The 14,317-nt window shown below is 32.1% G+C and overlaps 1 pseudogene; it reads right to left on the reverse strand.

Annotated features, from left to right (window-relative positions):
• Positions 1 to 9,753: 9,753 nt before the first annotated feature.
• On the reverse strand, positions 9,754 to 13,104 carry LOC125192546 (annotated as a pseudogene).
• Between the last annotated feature and the right edge of the window lie 1,213 nt (positions 13,105 to 14,317).

Genomic DNA, 14,317 nt, shown 5'->3' on the forward strand with positions numbered 1-14,317 from the left:
TTTAATGTCTTTAATCTCTTGGTCAAACTATAGATATAGTGTGTGTTGTGTGTTTGTTTATATAGTACTATATATGTATGTAGATTGTAGATATTCTATGTCATATTTCATGTGTCCTTCCTAGATGGTAACTTATGGCGTGTGACGATACTTGGCCAGCGACATAAAATATTAAACTACAAAATTCATCCATTCCATAAAATAACTAATTAATTAAATGTGTTACTTGTTTCGAAACATATAAGCTAATCAGGTCAGAGCAACTCAGCAACACCATATTAAAAGGAGCTAGGGTTAGCTTATAGTAGTAAAATATTTTACTTTATTGAATTTTCTCAATATTACAATTAGCTTTTAGCTATTGCAAAATAAACTTGACAAGGACTGGTAAAACACTAATTTAATTGGTAGAAATCTTTAGAGACATAAATATTTAAACAATATATATTCAGATTATGTGACCGGATTCACGAGTCCAATTTAAGCAATAATGCACATTTTCATTCTAATAATGCACAACGACTAATAATGCAACATTATAGACTAATAATGCATTGATCACAACCATCCAATTCAAGGATCCAAGGGCTGAGATTAAGAAGGAAATATGACACTTAGGATGCAAAGGAGCCTAACGCACCCCTATATATATATATATATATATATAGAGTCCCATTATCCACAAATCCACTCTTAAAGACCGAACTACCGAACCATACCAAATTAGGGCTTTTAGATCTAGTTTTTTATGGATAAGATACATAAATTTATAAATTATTTTCGCCTTCATCACGAGCCTATTTTAATTCATCCGAAGGTAAATAAGTCACACTAATATGCTACGAAGATTTAACTTCGTTCCAGAATATATTACTTCATTCTAGTAGGTTTTTACTTCATTCCAGTAGGTTTTTACTTCATTCCAGTACGTAAATGTGGTTTCGCCGTCGCGTGCCGTTCTTTCTCTCTACAATATCTATCACCACAGCCATAACGCTAATATGGTTTAATAATCACATGGAATAATGTAATAAATTATTGAAATGAAGTATGTGTAGAAGCATTTGAAGTCCTACCGGAATGAAGTAAAAATCTTATTTAATGAAGTAATAATGTTTCTGAATGAAGTAATAAACTCACTTGAATAAATTGCATTTTTAAATGTTAATCAAGCAAAAACCCACGTCAATGAATTTGAATGAAGCATATGTTGGATCATTTCAAAACCTACTGGAAGCAAGTAAAAACATATTGTAGTTTCAAGGTATTACGTACAGAATGAAGTAATAAACTTATACAATGAAGTAAAATGGGCTTGTAATGAAGCCGAAAAAATTTTCATAGCAGCACATCTCATCAAAAAAACTAGATCTAATGGCCCAGATTTGGTCTCTAGTTCGGTCTTTAAAATTGGTTCGACATTGATCACAACTCTATATATATATATATATATTGATGCGACATTTTGCTAAACTTAAGAGCCATAAATTGTGGCACTTTTGGCTGCAAATGGGAGCTGACATGCAAGTACTAATAATCTTTATCTCAGTGTTAAAGTATGTTTAGTGCTTGCTAAATATTTCGCCAGGTAAGAATCCATCCTCCCAAAGAATATATTTGACTTTATAGCCTTGGCACGATTTTATATTTTTATTTGAAGTTATAGAGAAAATAAACAAATCAAATTTTGATCTTTATGAAAACTGTAAAATTCAAAATATTAATGATATTTTTTTATGTATTAGAATCAAACTAAAGAAATAAAACAGACAAACAACGCAAAACGTACATTAGACAAGCTTGATACTCACGAATGTTGTACACATAAGGTATACTTCCATGTAGTTATGGGTACATCATAATGTCTACAAATATAAATAATACGAAGTGATATACCTTAATTTTACTAACTTTATACATTGTACGTAATTTTTTTTTTATAAATATGTTGAGATATAACTTAGTTTGATTTAATTTGATATCTTATTTAAGATATCTTTTATTATGTTGGATAAATATGTATTTTGGATGAGGATAAATAGTACTTACTCCATATTTAGTCAAAAATTAAAAATTAAAAATTAAAGTATAATTTAAAAAAGTTTTATAATGACATTATGTTTAATATAAAAAAATCATTTTTTTTAATAGTACTAGTGAAAAGCTATACATAAGAAACTCCTCAAAGAACGAATGCAAGTTGAATTTAGAAGCGAATCTCAATAAAACATTTTGGAAAAAATGGCAAAAAGACAGAAAACACTAAAAAGTCAACTTTAGTTAATAGCGTGAAATCATGTAGTAATAATTGAGCTCAACTTTTTTGAGAGCTAGGAAAAAAATAACACGGTAATGTAAATTTTTGCCTACGACATAACAGGTCTATTTCCACACGTTCCGTGCACAATTATAAAAACTAGAGTATTTATTTGTTTGTGAATTGACCAAGTAGTAGAGTGATTAATTCATAAGGTCAAAACGTATTCTCGGGTTCGAATCCACAATGACGTGTAAAATAAAACTAGATGATTCTCTAGAATATAATTAACCTTGGACAAAATACATCTGGAGATTCTTGTACCTTTAGTAATGTAGTTGCAAAACGATGTGTTCCAATATGACAAATTATTTATTATAAATGATCATATGTGTATGTTCCATTACTGATATGCCTAATCAAAAGAGAAAAGCATAGTCATATCCTAAACTATTAATTGGTCATTTAGCATTAAATCTGTAGGATACTGATAATTAATAAATAAATATCTGAATTATATTATATATATGAAAACATGCAAATCCATATGATTTTGTCATGGAATTTTAACTCTAGTTAGTTTCTTAAATGACCAATTTTTATTTTTATTTTTATTCAAAATACTCAAGATAAATAGACACTGAAGATAAATAGATAATGAACTAAAAATGCAAAAAACGGCACAAAATGTAAACACAAAAAACTGCTAAGAAGAAAACATTTTACATATTTTCTTGATATGGATTTTCTTGCATCTTATTGATGCACATTTTTGGGTCAAATTAATCCCACTTGCTTTTGGTAATAATTCTGTCATCTTCATAACCGTAGAAAATTTGGATTCTGACAGTTTGTCCTAATCACCCACTTCCCCAAAAAAATAGTATAGTTATTTTGGACATAGTATAGTATAGTTATAGGACTACTATTAAGATAAACATAGTATGAGTATTAAGATAAACTTAGTGTTATTTTGGACTTAGGCATGCTTCCACAATTATATGTATTTGTACATTCATATCAATAAATTTATGCATGATGCGTCTATATGGACATGATTTTGATATCACTTTGTTTAAATTTTAAAAATCCACAATCATCCAAGAGTTCAAAATTGAAGAATATGACGACGTTGATTCTAAATTTAAAAGAAGTACTACTACTGTACTAGTATATATTAAATGTATAGGTACAGGATTAGATCGAACTAGAAGTATATTCTCCCGCAATTGAATAATTGATATTTGTGTGATCATGATTATATTCCAAAAATACATTGTTGTATTATTAATATACATTTACTGTGTATACGTAGCATCATTAATTATAAAGATACTGCATTTTATAGAGTGTATATTTTTTTGGGTTTCATGAGTATGTACTCTGCAATGCATCTTATTTTAATGATAGTCATACGAAGATTTAATGATATAGACTAAGGGGAGCACTATACTCCCTATACACTTTACGCTTCTAACATCCTACTGATTATTTCTTTTATTCATTTCATGAAAATAATTTTAGCATATATCAATTCACGTATTGAATTAAAATAAATTTTTTATTCAATTTTTTTATACATTAAATCATATTTATATCGAAGAGAAAGTTACCTTAAATCCCAAGTACGTAAATCAATATGGCCAAAAAATTAAATGAGAGAATTAATTAGAAACTTTGCGGACGCATACTTCAATCGCACAGATGTAATCGAATTTATTTTGTATGATGATTATCTAAGTCATGGACTCATGGTGATGATGATTAAGAATTCGTATTTGTTAGTTTGCAAGTGGACAAATTAAATAAATATAAATTAATTTAGTTTGTTTTGAATGAATGCATTCGCATGTTCCAAGGTCGCGGGGTTTATGGATATTCAACCAAACCAGAACAAAGGAAAAGACATACTTATGCATCTCAATGACTTCTTGTCTATAAAATTATTATACTCCTATATAACTACTCAATTAAATTAAAGAATATATACATACAAAACTTGATCAATGACAGATGCCATGTTCACAATAAAGTAAATACTAAACCAGTTCATTACTAGTAATTAGGACTAAGGGGGAGTTTTGATGAATAATACTGATCAATTTATATTTCACTAAGAAAGATTCATTTGATACTTCTCATAAATACATATTACTGTGTAAAATTAGTATCAATAGTAAAAAAGAGAAAAAAAAAACAATCAACAAGTTGATATCAAACAGATGTCATGTTGGTGCAATAAAGTAGTAGTTCCTCTTTTTAAGTGCACCCACATTATATTTGGTTCATGTTGGTGATTCCTTGGCAGTCCTCTTTTGTCTGATTCATCACTACATTTTCTAAAATAAAAAATGGATTTTTATTATATGAGGGAAAACAGGGTTTGAAAGGGAAACAATTGCTTGAAATTATTAAATTACAGCCAATGCAAGAGAAGTCATAGGAATATTCTATGGCCCGCACAGCCCTTATTTTGAGAAGATTCCATTTCAACGCCCTTATTTTGTACTATTAGTGATTATTTTAACTTTATTTATTTATAATTGGATCGTGGAGCTGTTCATGACTAGGGCTTGACCAATCTTGGAGAAGTTTGCTCCAATATAAAATCAATTTCGCCATACCAATCAATGCCTTCATTAACATGCGATGTATCTAGCCGTTATTAAGTTGGTGATATTTTTAGTAAATATTAGTATTCGAATGTCGCATTTAATGAGATAGAAGAGAGAAAAGATGAGCTATTCAACTCGGTTGGCCCATAAGAAGGCTTTACAATTTTATAATGTATAAGCCCAATGGATCGCTCATCAAACATTTAAGAGGTGAAAGCATTGTTTATTTTCTAAAGGCACTATACCAAAAGCAGTTGTTTCTTATTAATAAAATTATAGTTTTAGTAAATCCACTTGTCAGATCTCTTATATGGAGTATACTATTCATAGACTTGATAACTTGAATTTTCGATTAATAGGTCGAAGACAAAACGTCGTGCCAACTAAGTTATTGTGGTCCTTTAAGAGTATTCACAATAGCGATTAGCCGATTCTCGTCGTTAGCTGGTCGGCTAGCCGAACTATTACAATTGGCCAACTGAGAATCGCGAGAAAATCGGCTAGGGCTGGCCGATGCGCTGGCCGCCATTGTGGCGTGCCGATCGGCCAGCGCCAATTTTCGTTTATTTTTTTTTAATTTTTTGAAAACCTATATATACGCGATTTTAGTTTCATGTTCATTCGCACCACTTGTTTTAACGAGTTTTCTCTCTCTCTAACTTTCTGTACAAGAGCAATATCAAGCGATGGACAACAACAACGAGTCCAACCCCGGCGACGAGCGGATCTTAGACTCCCACGGTGCAGATACCTCGGGTGGCGGTGGCGAGGACGGCGGCGGCGGCGACGACGAGGAGTAGAGATTGGCGGTGCTCGTGTGTGGAAGCCCATTTTTTTTTCAAAAAAATCATGTATTTTTTTTATCTATGTACCTTTTTTTAATGAAATGAATGGATTTTCCCGTATATGTCTCGTAAATTTAATTCCGTAATTTAATCGTAAATTTAATTCCGTAAATGTAGTTATTTTTGAATTATTTTTATTGCGGCTGGCCTATAGCTAGCCTATTTGAGTAAATGCTGACGTGGCTGGTGGATTTTTAATGTTGCTGACGTAGCAGGAAGAGAAAGTAGCTGGCCTATGGCTGGCCTATTCTTACTGTGGATGCTCTAAAGAATGTCAATTAGTTCAGATTATAACTCATAGATGATATCACAAACATGATATAGCACAATATAATAAATCAATGAAAAATTTCATGGAATTAAGTGGCCCAGTTTATTAACTTTAAGCAGGTGGTTGTTTCTTTTAGATCTCTTAATCAATATATATCTAGCGTGTTAGTTCTTTGCTAGCATAGTTTTTACTCTTCTTTCAATTTTGTTTTCAGATATAATGTGTAATTCTTTCGAGTATTCAACTCTTGAAAGTCTTGATCGATCAAAGTACACCACTACACCAACACTTGTCAATGCATAATTAGTTAATACTTAATATGCAGGTAAAAGAATGGAAATATTACAGAGAAATGCACTAAGTATATTTTTCTGATAATTGAAGAACATGGGATGGATTGCTTTTGTCATATTGATTTATACCTAGAAAATATTATTGTGGTCAAGAACTTGGGATGTATTGCTTTTCTAGAATTTTTTTCTTGGACTTGAAGTAATATTAATGTATGACGCAGACACGCAGTATATAATCAAAAAATATGTTAGGAGTTATTTTTGCACGTGAGATTAGTCTTTAACTGGATGATTATTGTGTTGTGAAATCTAAAAAACGTTAGAAATAAAACACACGGGCTTGAAGAGATGTAGAAAATAGAGTGAACTACGTAAACGGTACCTGATCTTTCACTTTCGTACATAAATGGTACCTGATCTTTATTTTATATCGTTTTTTATACCTATTAATCACATTTTTGGTACCTGATGCAATTTTCACCCCAAAATACCCTCTAAACAAATTCATTTTTCCATTTGTATCATAAAGGGTAGTTTGGGCATTGACAAAACTAGTACTCACCAAAAGTGATATTATAATACATTCTCTCATTCTTCTCACTCTTTATACTTATTATTATTAATTAATAATATTATTATTATTTTGATGTTATAAATTAATAATTAATTTATTTTTTAATATAATTTAAATATATTTAATCATAATTATAGTTATAATTATATTTAATTATTATAATAATATTATTATTATAATAGTAAAAACTAACAGTAATTAATAAATAATAATTATTATTATTTTATATTAAATTAATAACTAATCAATATAGCCTTAATCAAAATCTAAAATTGTGAATTATATTCATAATGATAAAGAGTTGAATATTTTCAGTTAGGCGTTTCAACCCTAAAATGAGTATAGATAATTTAATTAAAAATATTCAATTGATTTAATTACTTTAAATAATTCATTTAATTAGGTGTTTTGTTATTGATTTATATTGTGAATGCAATTAGATGTATGTATAAAACACTAAAAAGAAAGGAGAAAAAGAAGAGAAAGGAAAAAAGAGGAAACATAAACTAAGGAAAAAAAGAAAGAAGAAAGGAAGATAAAATACTAAAAAGAAAGAAGAAAATGAAGAAAAAAGTTATTATCATAAACTAAAGAAGAAAAAATTGAAATAAGAAAGGAAGAAAAAAAATCACATATTTGGTTCTATTTAATTGAAATTTCCAAAAATATCCTCCATAACAAAAAAACACATGTTTGGTACCTAGGGTTATTTTTGTCATGAGATACCAAAAACGATATAAAATAAAGATCAAGTACCATTTATATGCGGAAGTAAAAGATCAGGTACCATTTATTTAGTTCACTCTAGAAAATATATACATCACTTTTATTGGAATTGATCGAGTAATTTTTTCATATAATATAATTGTTGCAGAAAAAGAGATATAGATAAAAGAAATTTACGACTTCACTCGATTGGAAATTTGGAATAAAACTAATAAAGTCGTATGTTTTCAATTATAGTTCTTTCCATAAAAGACCTATAGATAATAACGACTTCATGAAATTGAACTAATCTACAACTACTATTATTTTTCCTATAATAATTATTATCCAGAAATACCTATATAAAATTAAAGAAATAACGACTCCTAACCGCGCGCGGGTTGTTGCTCGCTCTATAAATTGCTACTCCTTTGTTATTTGATCTTGCATTCACATAAACTCAATAAATCTCTTTCTCTCTTCGATTCAATTCTGCACATCTACTTCTCAAGGTAAACCACAGTTTCTTCCCTCTTTACATGTTGTATATGCACATGCATAACATAAAACTTTTACATATTCTATTCATTAATTTGTCTTTTTTTTTTCTTAGCGTTTTCGTTCCTTTACTTAATTTTGGAGCATCACCAAAATATAAATTTCTGCGATTTTAAGTGACCTCTTTGTGTTGTCATGATTTAGGTTTTGTCATAACTTATTTGTTTAATTGAATCGATTTTTTTTTTATTTCTCTTTTCTAAGTTGATTAGCTTGAAATTTATGTTTGTTTCATACGAAGTTGGTTATTTATATATGCTAGAGAAAATATTTCTTGTTGCCGAATCATAGTAGGAGTGGAACCGGATTGGTCTATAGTTAGAATTTTTATCAATTTCAATTACTAAAATTTATCTTCCTAAACCCTATTTTTGGTTGGTACGTTAGGGTTTGTTTTTCACTTTGTTTATATTGTTGAATCAGAACAAGTCTGTTTTGTTTGCTAGTGAGAGGCACGGGTGCAATTTTGAAGGCGTTTTTCACCATTCGTTGCAAAATCCATCACTTTTCTTGTTCGGTTTTGTGACCTAAGCTATGAATTCTATGTTGCATTGATTGAGTTGGCGTTTATTAACGTTCAAGCATTCGAAGTGATGCATCTTTACTTGTGTGATGGCAGATGGCTTCTGTGGAGAATATATATGATCCGTCTGGAAAGGTAAACCCAAAAGACGAGCGTAAAGCTGGGAAGAAACGAAGTCAGGCTCTCTTGGAGGTACGTCTATATAGCTCATGTTTTTATCGTGTTTTTCTTGATTGAATGTGTTGTGTCCTCATTTTGGTTGTTTTTCTAGAAATCAAAATCATTCGGGAGTAAGCATCAAGGTTCCCCTAAAAGGGCTAAGAGGGGGCTGCCATTAGAGGATTTGTATGTCTCACTTACAACAGATGAAATTTCTAAGTTGTTGAGCAAAGATTGCTGCCTTAGCAAGTCCTTATTGAATGATCTGTTCTGGGAGGCAGTCTGGCCGCGTTTGCTAGCACGTGGTTGGCATTCGGAGGAAGTCAAGAGCGCTAGCCTCAGACACGCTGCTAGCTCTAGTTCTAGTTCAAGCCTGGTTTTCCTTAAGCCTGGAGTGAAGAGATTTGCTAGGAGGAAAATGACGAAAGCTGGTGATCAGTATTTTGCATGTGTGAGTAGTGTGTTGAGCAAGGTTGCTAGAGAGCCTGGCCTGCTCGAGCTCGGCCCACAATGGACTATTGAGACACTAAAAAACTTCCAGTCTGCAGCAACAATCGGTCGAGATAAGGCGCAATTCTAGGAAACAAATGCAGTCATAATGGCATGCGGCCGTGGATCAAGAAGCTCCTCGTCCTGATGCTAACGCGGCATTCGTGCACAAGATCAAGTTCCAAGTTCAACCATCGCAGTGACATTAGTTGTTCATCACTTGAGTGTAATATACAAATTTCAAATATAATAGATTATGTTAGTAAGTTGATAGTATACTAAGGTTTGTAAATGAATTTGTTCTCTTCTGATTTGCAACCTAACTTTGGGATTCTCATGTACATTGTTTTCCGAATTTTTTTATTTTAGAATACTGCATATTTTGATATAATAATAACATTATAGTTACTTAACCAATGTTTTTTATCTAGTAAGCAAAGGCAACATTTTTATAACATCTCCAAGAATCATCAGCAGCAAAAACATTACCATTAAACTCTGCTACTATAAAATGCACGAGTAATAGAATCTCATTAAAACATATAATCTCAAAAGGGAGTCCAACCAATCCGACGTGAATTCATAAGCAACGAAGGTTACAGCACCTGCGGGTGCAGCTTTTACAATTGGCGGGGTGATGCCTTTGTACAGACCGACCCAACCCTCTTTATGCAAAATTTGGCGTAGTGCATCATACATGTTTCTATAAGCATGATGCTCCACTCGAGCTCCATATCTTGGATCACGTTGCAGCCCTTCAACCTACAAGTGAAATCACTGTTCTAGTGAGGAGGTGAAATTTCCTAAGATGAGCATGTCTTACGCAAGAACACGGTCAAAATTCCTTAGACTAGAGCCGCTTGGTTTGTTGTAGGAACATTGAAAAATAAAATGAATAATCAATAGTTGAAGCCAGAAATTTACCTGAAACCTCTTCTTAACCACATCAAGTGGATGGCATACAGCTTTAGCGCAAGTGCCGGCAGCCAATCCACATAGGAAAAGCTGGAAGCTTGAGAGAGTATCATCGATCGGCTTCCAAATCATAACCAGATCTGTACCGGTTCCATACCTAGATAACCAAGAAATCAAATCAAATTGGACTCCTAACAAAATACTTAATTTTTTAAATAACAAATTTACACCAGTAAACTCCAGATACATTCAGTAGAGCATGAGTGTGTGTGAAAGGGAGGGGGTGAGATCATAGTAGATCACCATAGTCCAATGTTTGAAAGTATCATATGTCCCAAACTGCAATCCAGCATAAGGAACTATCTCAATCAGTGTTGGTGTCAGTCCAGCATAAAGCCCTCGAAAGCCACGTTTTTTAAGTATATCAGAGAATGCAGCACTCATATTAGGATACACCTGGTTGAAATATAGCACCATTAGGTAAAACATCAGCATAATTTCTATGCATCGAATGATACAGGAATACAATATGCAAAACTAACTAGGAGACTAGCTTAGTAGATTCAAACATGAACAAAGATTTTTAAAAGCTGTGTTCCAAAGTTTGTTCCTAAATAAAGTAGTTCTCTCAACCACCCCAATTGGCAAAAACTGTCATGACTTGAAAGTGTATTCCAAAATACCTTTGGTTCCCCTTGTGAAGCTAAAAGGGTTCTTATAAGGTCAAATGGGTAGGATCCAACAGTCGCTGCACATCCCGCTAATGCCCCACTAACATACGAAAGATACGGACTTATATTGATATGGTCTTCTGCATAAAGAAAACACGAGAGCGAGGCATCATCAAAAACATAAAAGAAAACGCATGGCAAGTGGGTCAACATTGCACAGGAATTCATCATCACAAGTTCACAACAGTTTTTAACAGTATATTTCTATCTCGTCATCATAAAGAAAGACGAAAGCATAATATACTAGGTCTAACAATCTGATATGCATAAAAAAATGCTGAATAGGTGCAGCAAAAATCAGACCTGACTTGGATGAACCAGAAACAACTGACTTAAATTGTGCAGAACCATAAGCAAGGCTGGGACATTACCCCTCCAAAAACCCTGTTAGGAAAATAACCAAAAACAAAATGAATATGCAAGGACAAAAGGAAGATGGAGTCAGCTACAGAGTCACAAAATGTCATGACGAGAAATTCAAACAACACATCTACCATTGGATCAATGCAGATAAATGAAAAGGGCAGATAGGCCTTTCTAAAGTCGTATTGCCGAAAACAAATTTATCAGATTACGTGAACCTCTTTCTCCCTAGACACAACCTATTCTTTCTGGAACCCAACATGCCAAGAAGAGAAGAACACTTAACTAACTGAATGCCACAGTATAATATTTATTCCACTGTAATTTTCTTTTGTGAATGTTCTTTCAGTTTTGTTCCATACTCCTCTTGTTAGAATTTTTTTGTCATTCACCTCTTTGCCTTCTTTTTATCCTTGCTAGATACCAAAACGACAAGAAAGATGACGACTCATTCCCCTTTCTCTCCAAGTTCACTAGTAAAATCTATAGGATTCAATTCCCATATGCTCACACAAGTTTTGGAATTAACAAGCCCTACTTTGATGTCATACTTTTTCCTTATCCTGCAGTCAATTCCTAGTCTTAACCCCCAATAGAAAAACACTCACCACCATGAACAAGCACATTATTTGGTGGAAATGGGAAGGACTTATTCTAGCACATAATTTCCAAATAAATAATGAGCATGTAAGAAAGAAGTACCAAGCATAACAAGGAGAATGTCACATGAAACTCGACCCCTCGCCAAAAAAGGAATGTGGATCCACATGCTCTTAAGCCTTATCACATGTAAACAAAGCCTATAGATTCTATACTTCATAGGTAACCAATACCGGCAAGCCTTTCTTGAAGATGGTTATCGAGAGAGGCCAGGATTAGATGGCTAAACATATTGAAGCTAAAGGAATAGACAAGAGTGTTGTATTATTTTCGGATGATTAGAATGATTTACAGCTCCTCTTTATATAGGGAGAGATAGTATGTACATATGGAAACAAGATAATTCTAATTCTAAGAAATATCAATTAAATCAATTACGGCTGCACTGATTTGGGTGATTTATTTGTTTCCTTATGCATATTTTGACAGCCTTCCTCCCTAAAAATGTCCTTTGTTGCTTGCAGCATACCAGTATATTTTGATTGACTAAATGCATCTCTCCGAAGCAAAGCCCGTTGCGTGGTTGGTTCCAATTGAACCCGCCCGCAGTAAATGAGAAATTCATCACCAAAAGCTAAACACAAGTAGAAAGATAGGCAGATTATTAAGTAAGGACGATGCAGGAAGTTAGACCATAATTCTTCAAAAATTCAACTTTTCCAAACAATTGAACTAGAAAATGAACCTGAAATCGGATTTTGATCACGTCGAGGGGCGAAATGACAGTTCTTGAAATCCCACCCGAAATAGCGCCAGCAGATGCATCAATCAAAGCCCTTTTCAGCTGCCCCGGTTCCTCCATTCCCCTCCTTCAGCAATCACGCTTTAAAAACCTGCAAAAAAAGTCCCAATTCCCAAATAAACTCCACAAAATACATTGATATGCTGCAAGTTGTTGACTTTCACCTGATAGTTACCTACAACAATTGAAAACCAAGGGAAATTGAAAAAAAAATGAAACTTTTTACCCAAGATTGTGGAGTTTCTAACAATTCTACGAGCAATATATGGACTTTGATACAGTAGGGATTTGAAGGGATATAAATGCGGAAAAGATCTCCTACTCCACTTTCTCTACTCCATTCATAATTCATCCTACTCCACTTTCTCTACTCCATTCATAATTCACACACACAGACAAAGCAACAGTAGGAGTAATATGTTCAAATACAGATTCATTAAAAAAAAGTGAGTATTAAAAATTTAAAACCGACCTTAAAAAATTGGAAAACCAAAACATTGGACATAATGAATCTGATAAATTAATGGAGTGTAATCAATTGTTAACTTATCAACGTAATATATAAAAAATATTAACACGGTGATATTAAATTGTCAATACATATTTTGTTGAACTTCAATATAATATGTTGACATTTTAATATCACCGTGCTGACATTTTTAACACGCTGCACTGATGAGTTAACAGAGTTAGCAACTTAGATAGTTAGCAATATAACACACCCACATACATAATATTCTTAAACTTTTAAATTTAATTGAATTTATATTAAAAATTAATTTTGTTATTTATGGTATTATATGTAGCAATGAGAAAGAAGTTATATAGAAATTTTATGTCAAATCGTAACATGATTTCAATCTTGATTCGAATTAATTATACAATATTTAGTAACAAATTTTTTTTTCTTAAATAAACAAATACTAATTAAGTTAAAATTTCAATTTTTTTTCGAAGTTTTGCAAAATGATTAGTATGAAATTTATTTTAAATCAATTAATGTTTGTAAATCGATTTTTAATGTAAAATGTTAAAAAAAAGTTTGATTATGCACGTGGTATTCTTCTAATTTATATACTCTAGTAGTAAGTTTTAACAAGTCTAATTTATACTCTAATTTATATGCACGTGGTACTCTTCTAAGTTTTAAAAATACAATATTAAAACATGCATGATATCAAATGCAGAAAAAGTATAACGAGAAATAAACTGAAAAAAGGGGTGATGAAGTGAGACGAGAAGTGAGGTATTCATAGTGCAAAAAATAGGAACAAATTTAAAACAAAAATCAAATCCGGAGATGGATTCTGCGGGCGGAACACCCTTGCAATAGAAATTGGTAATATTAGTAATTTAATAATAGGGTTTTTGGCTTTTAAAACCAAAACCTTTCCCCGAATTTCGGTTTTTCTCATGAACTATGAGATTTGTTTTTAAAACCATGAACTTTCATTTCGTTAGGATTTTACCAACCCGACCCGAATAGCACATTTCCGACCCGAATAGCATAATTCAAAATGTTAAAGTTGTGTTTTGTTTATTCAAAAGTTGTCATTTGTTATGTAATAATTGGGATTGTATGTATTATTGTGCCAAATAGGATCCAAGTAATCAATT

This window comes from Salvia hispanica, chromosome 6, assembly GCF_023119035.1.
Source record: "Salvia hispanica cultivar TCC Black 2014 chromosome 6, UniMelb_Shisp_WGS_1.0, whole genome shotgun sequence".
NCBI lineage: Eukaryota > Viridiplantae > Streptophyta > Magnoliopsida > Lamiales > Lamiaceae > Salvia > Salvia hispanica.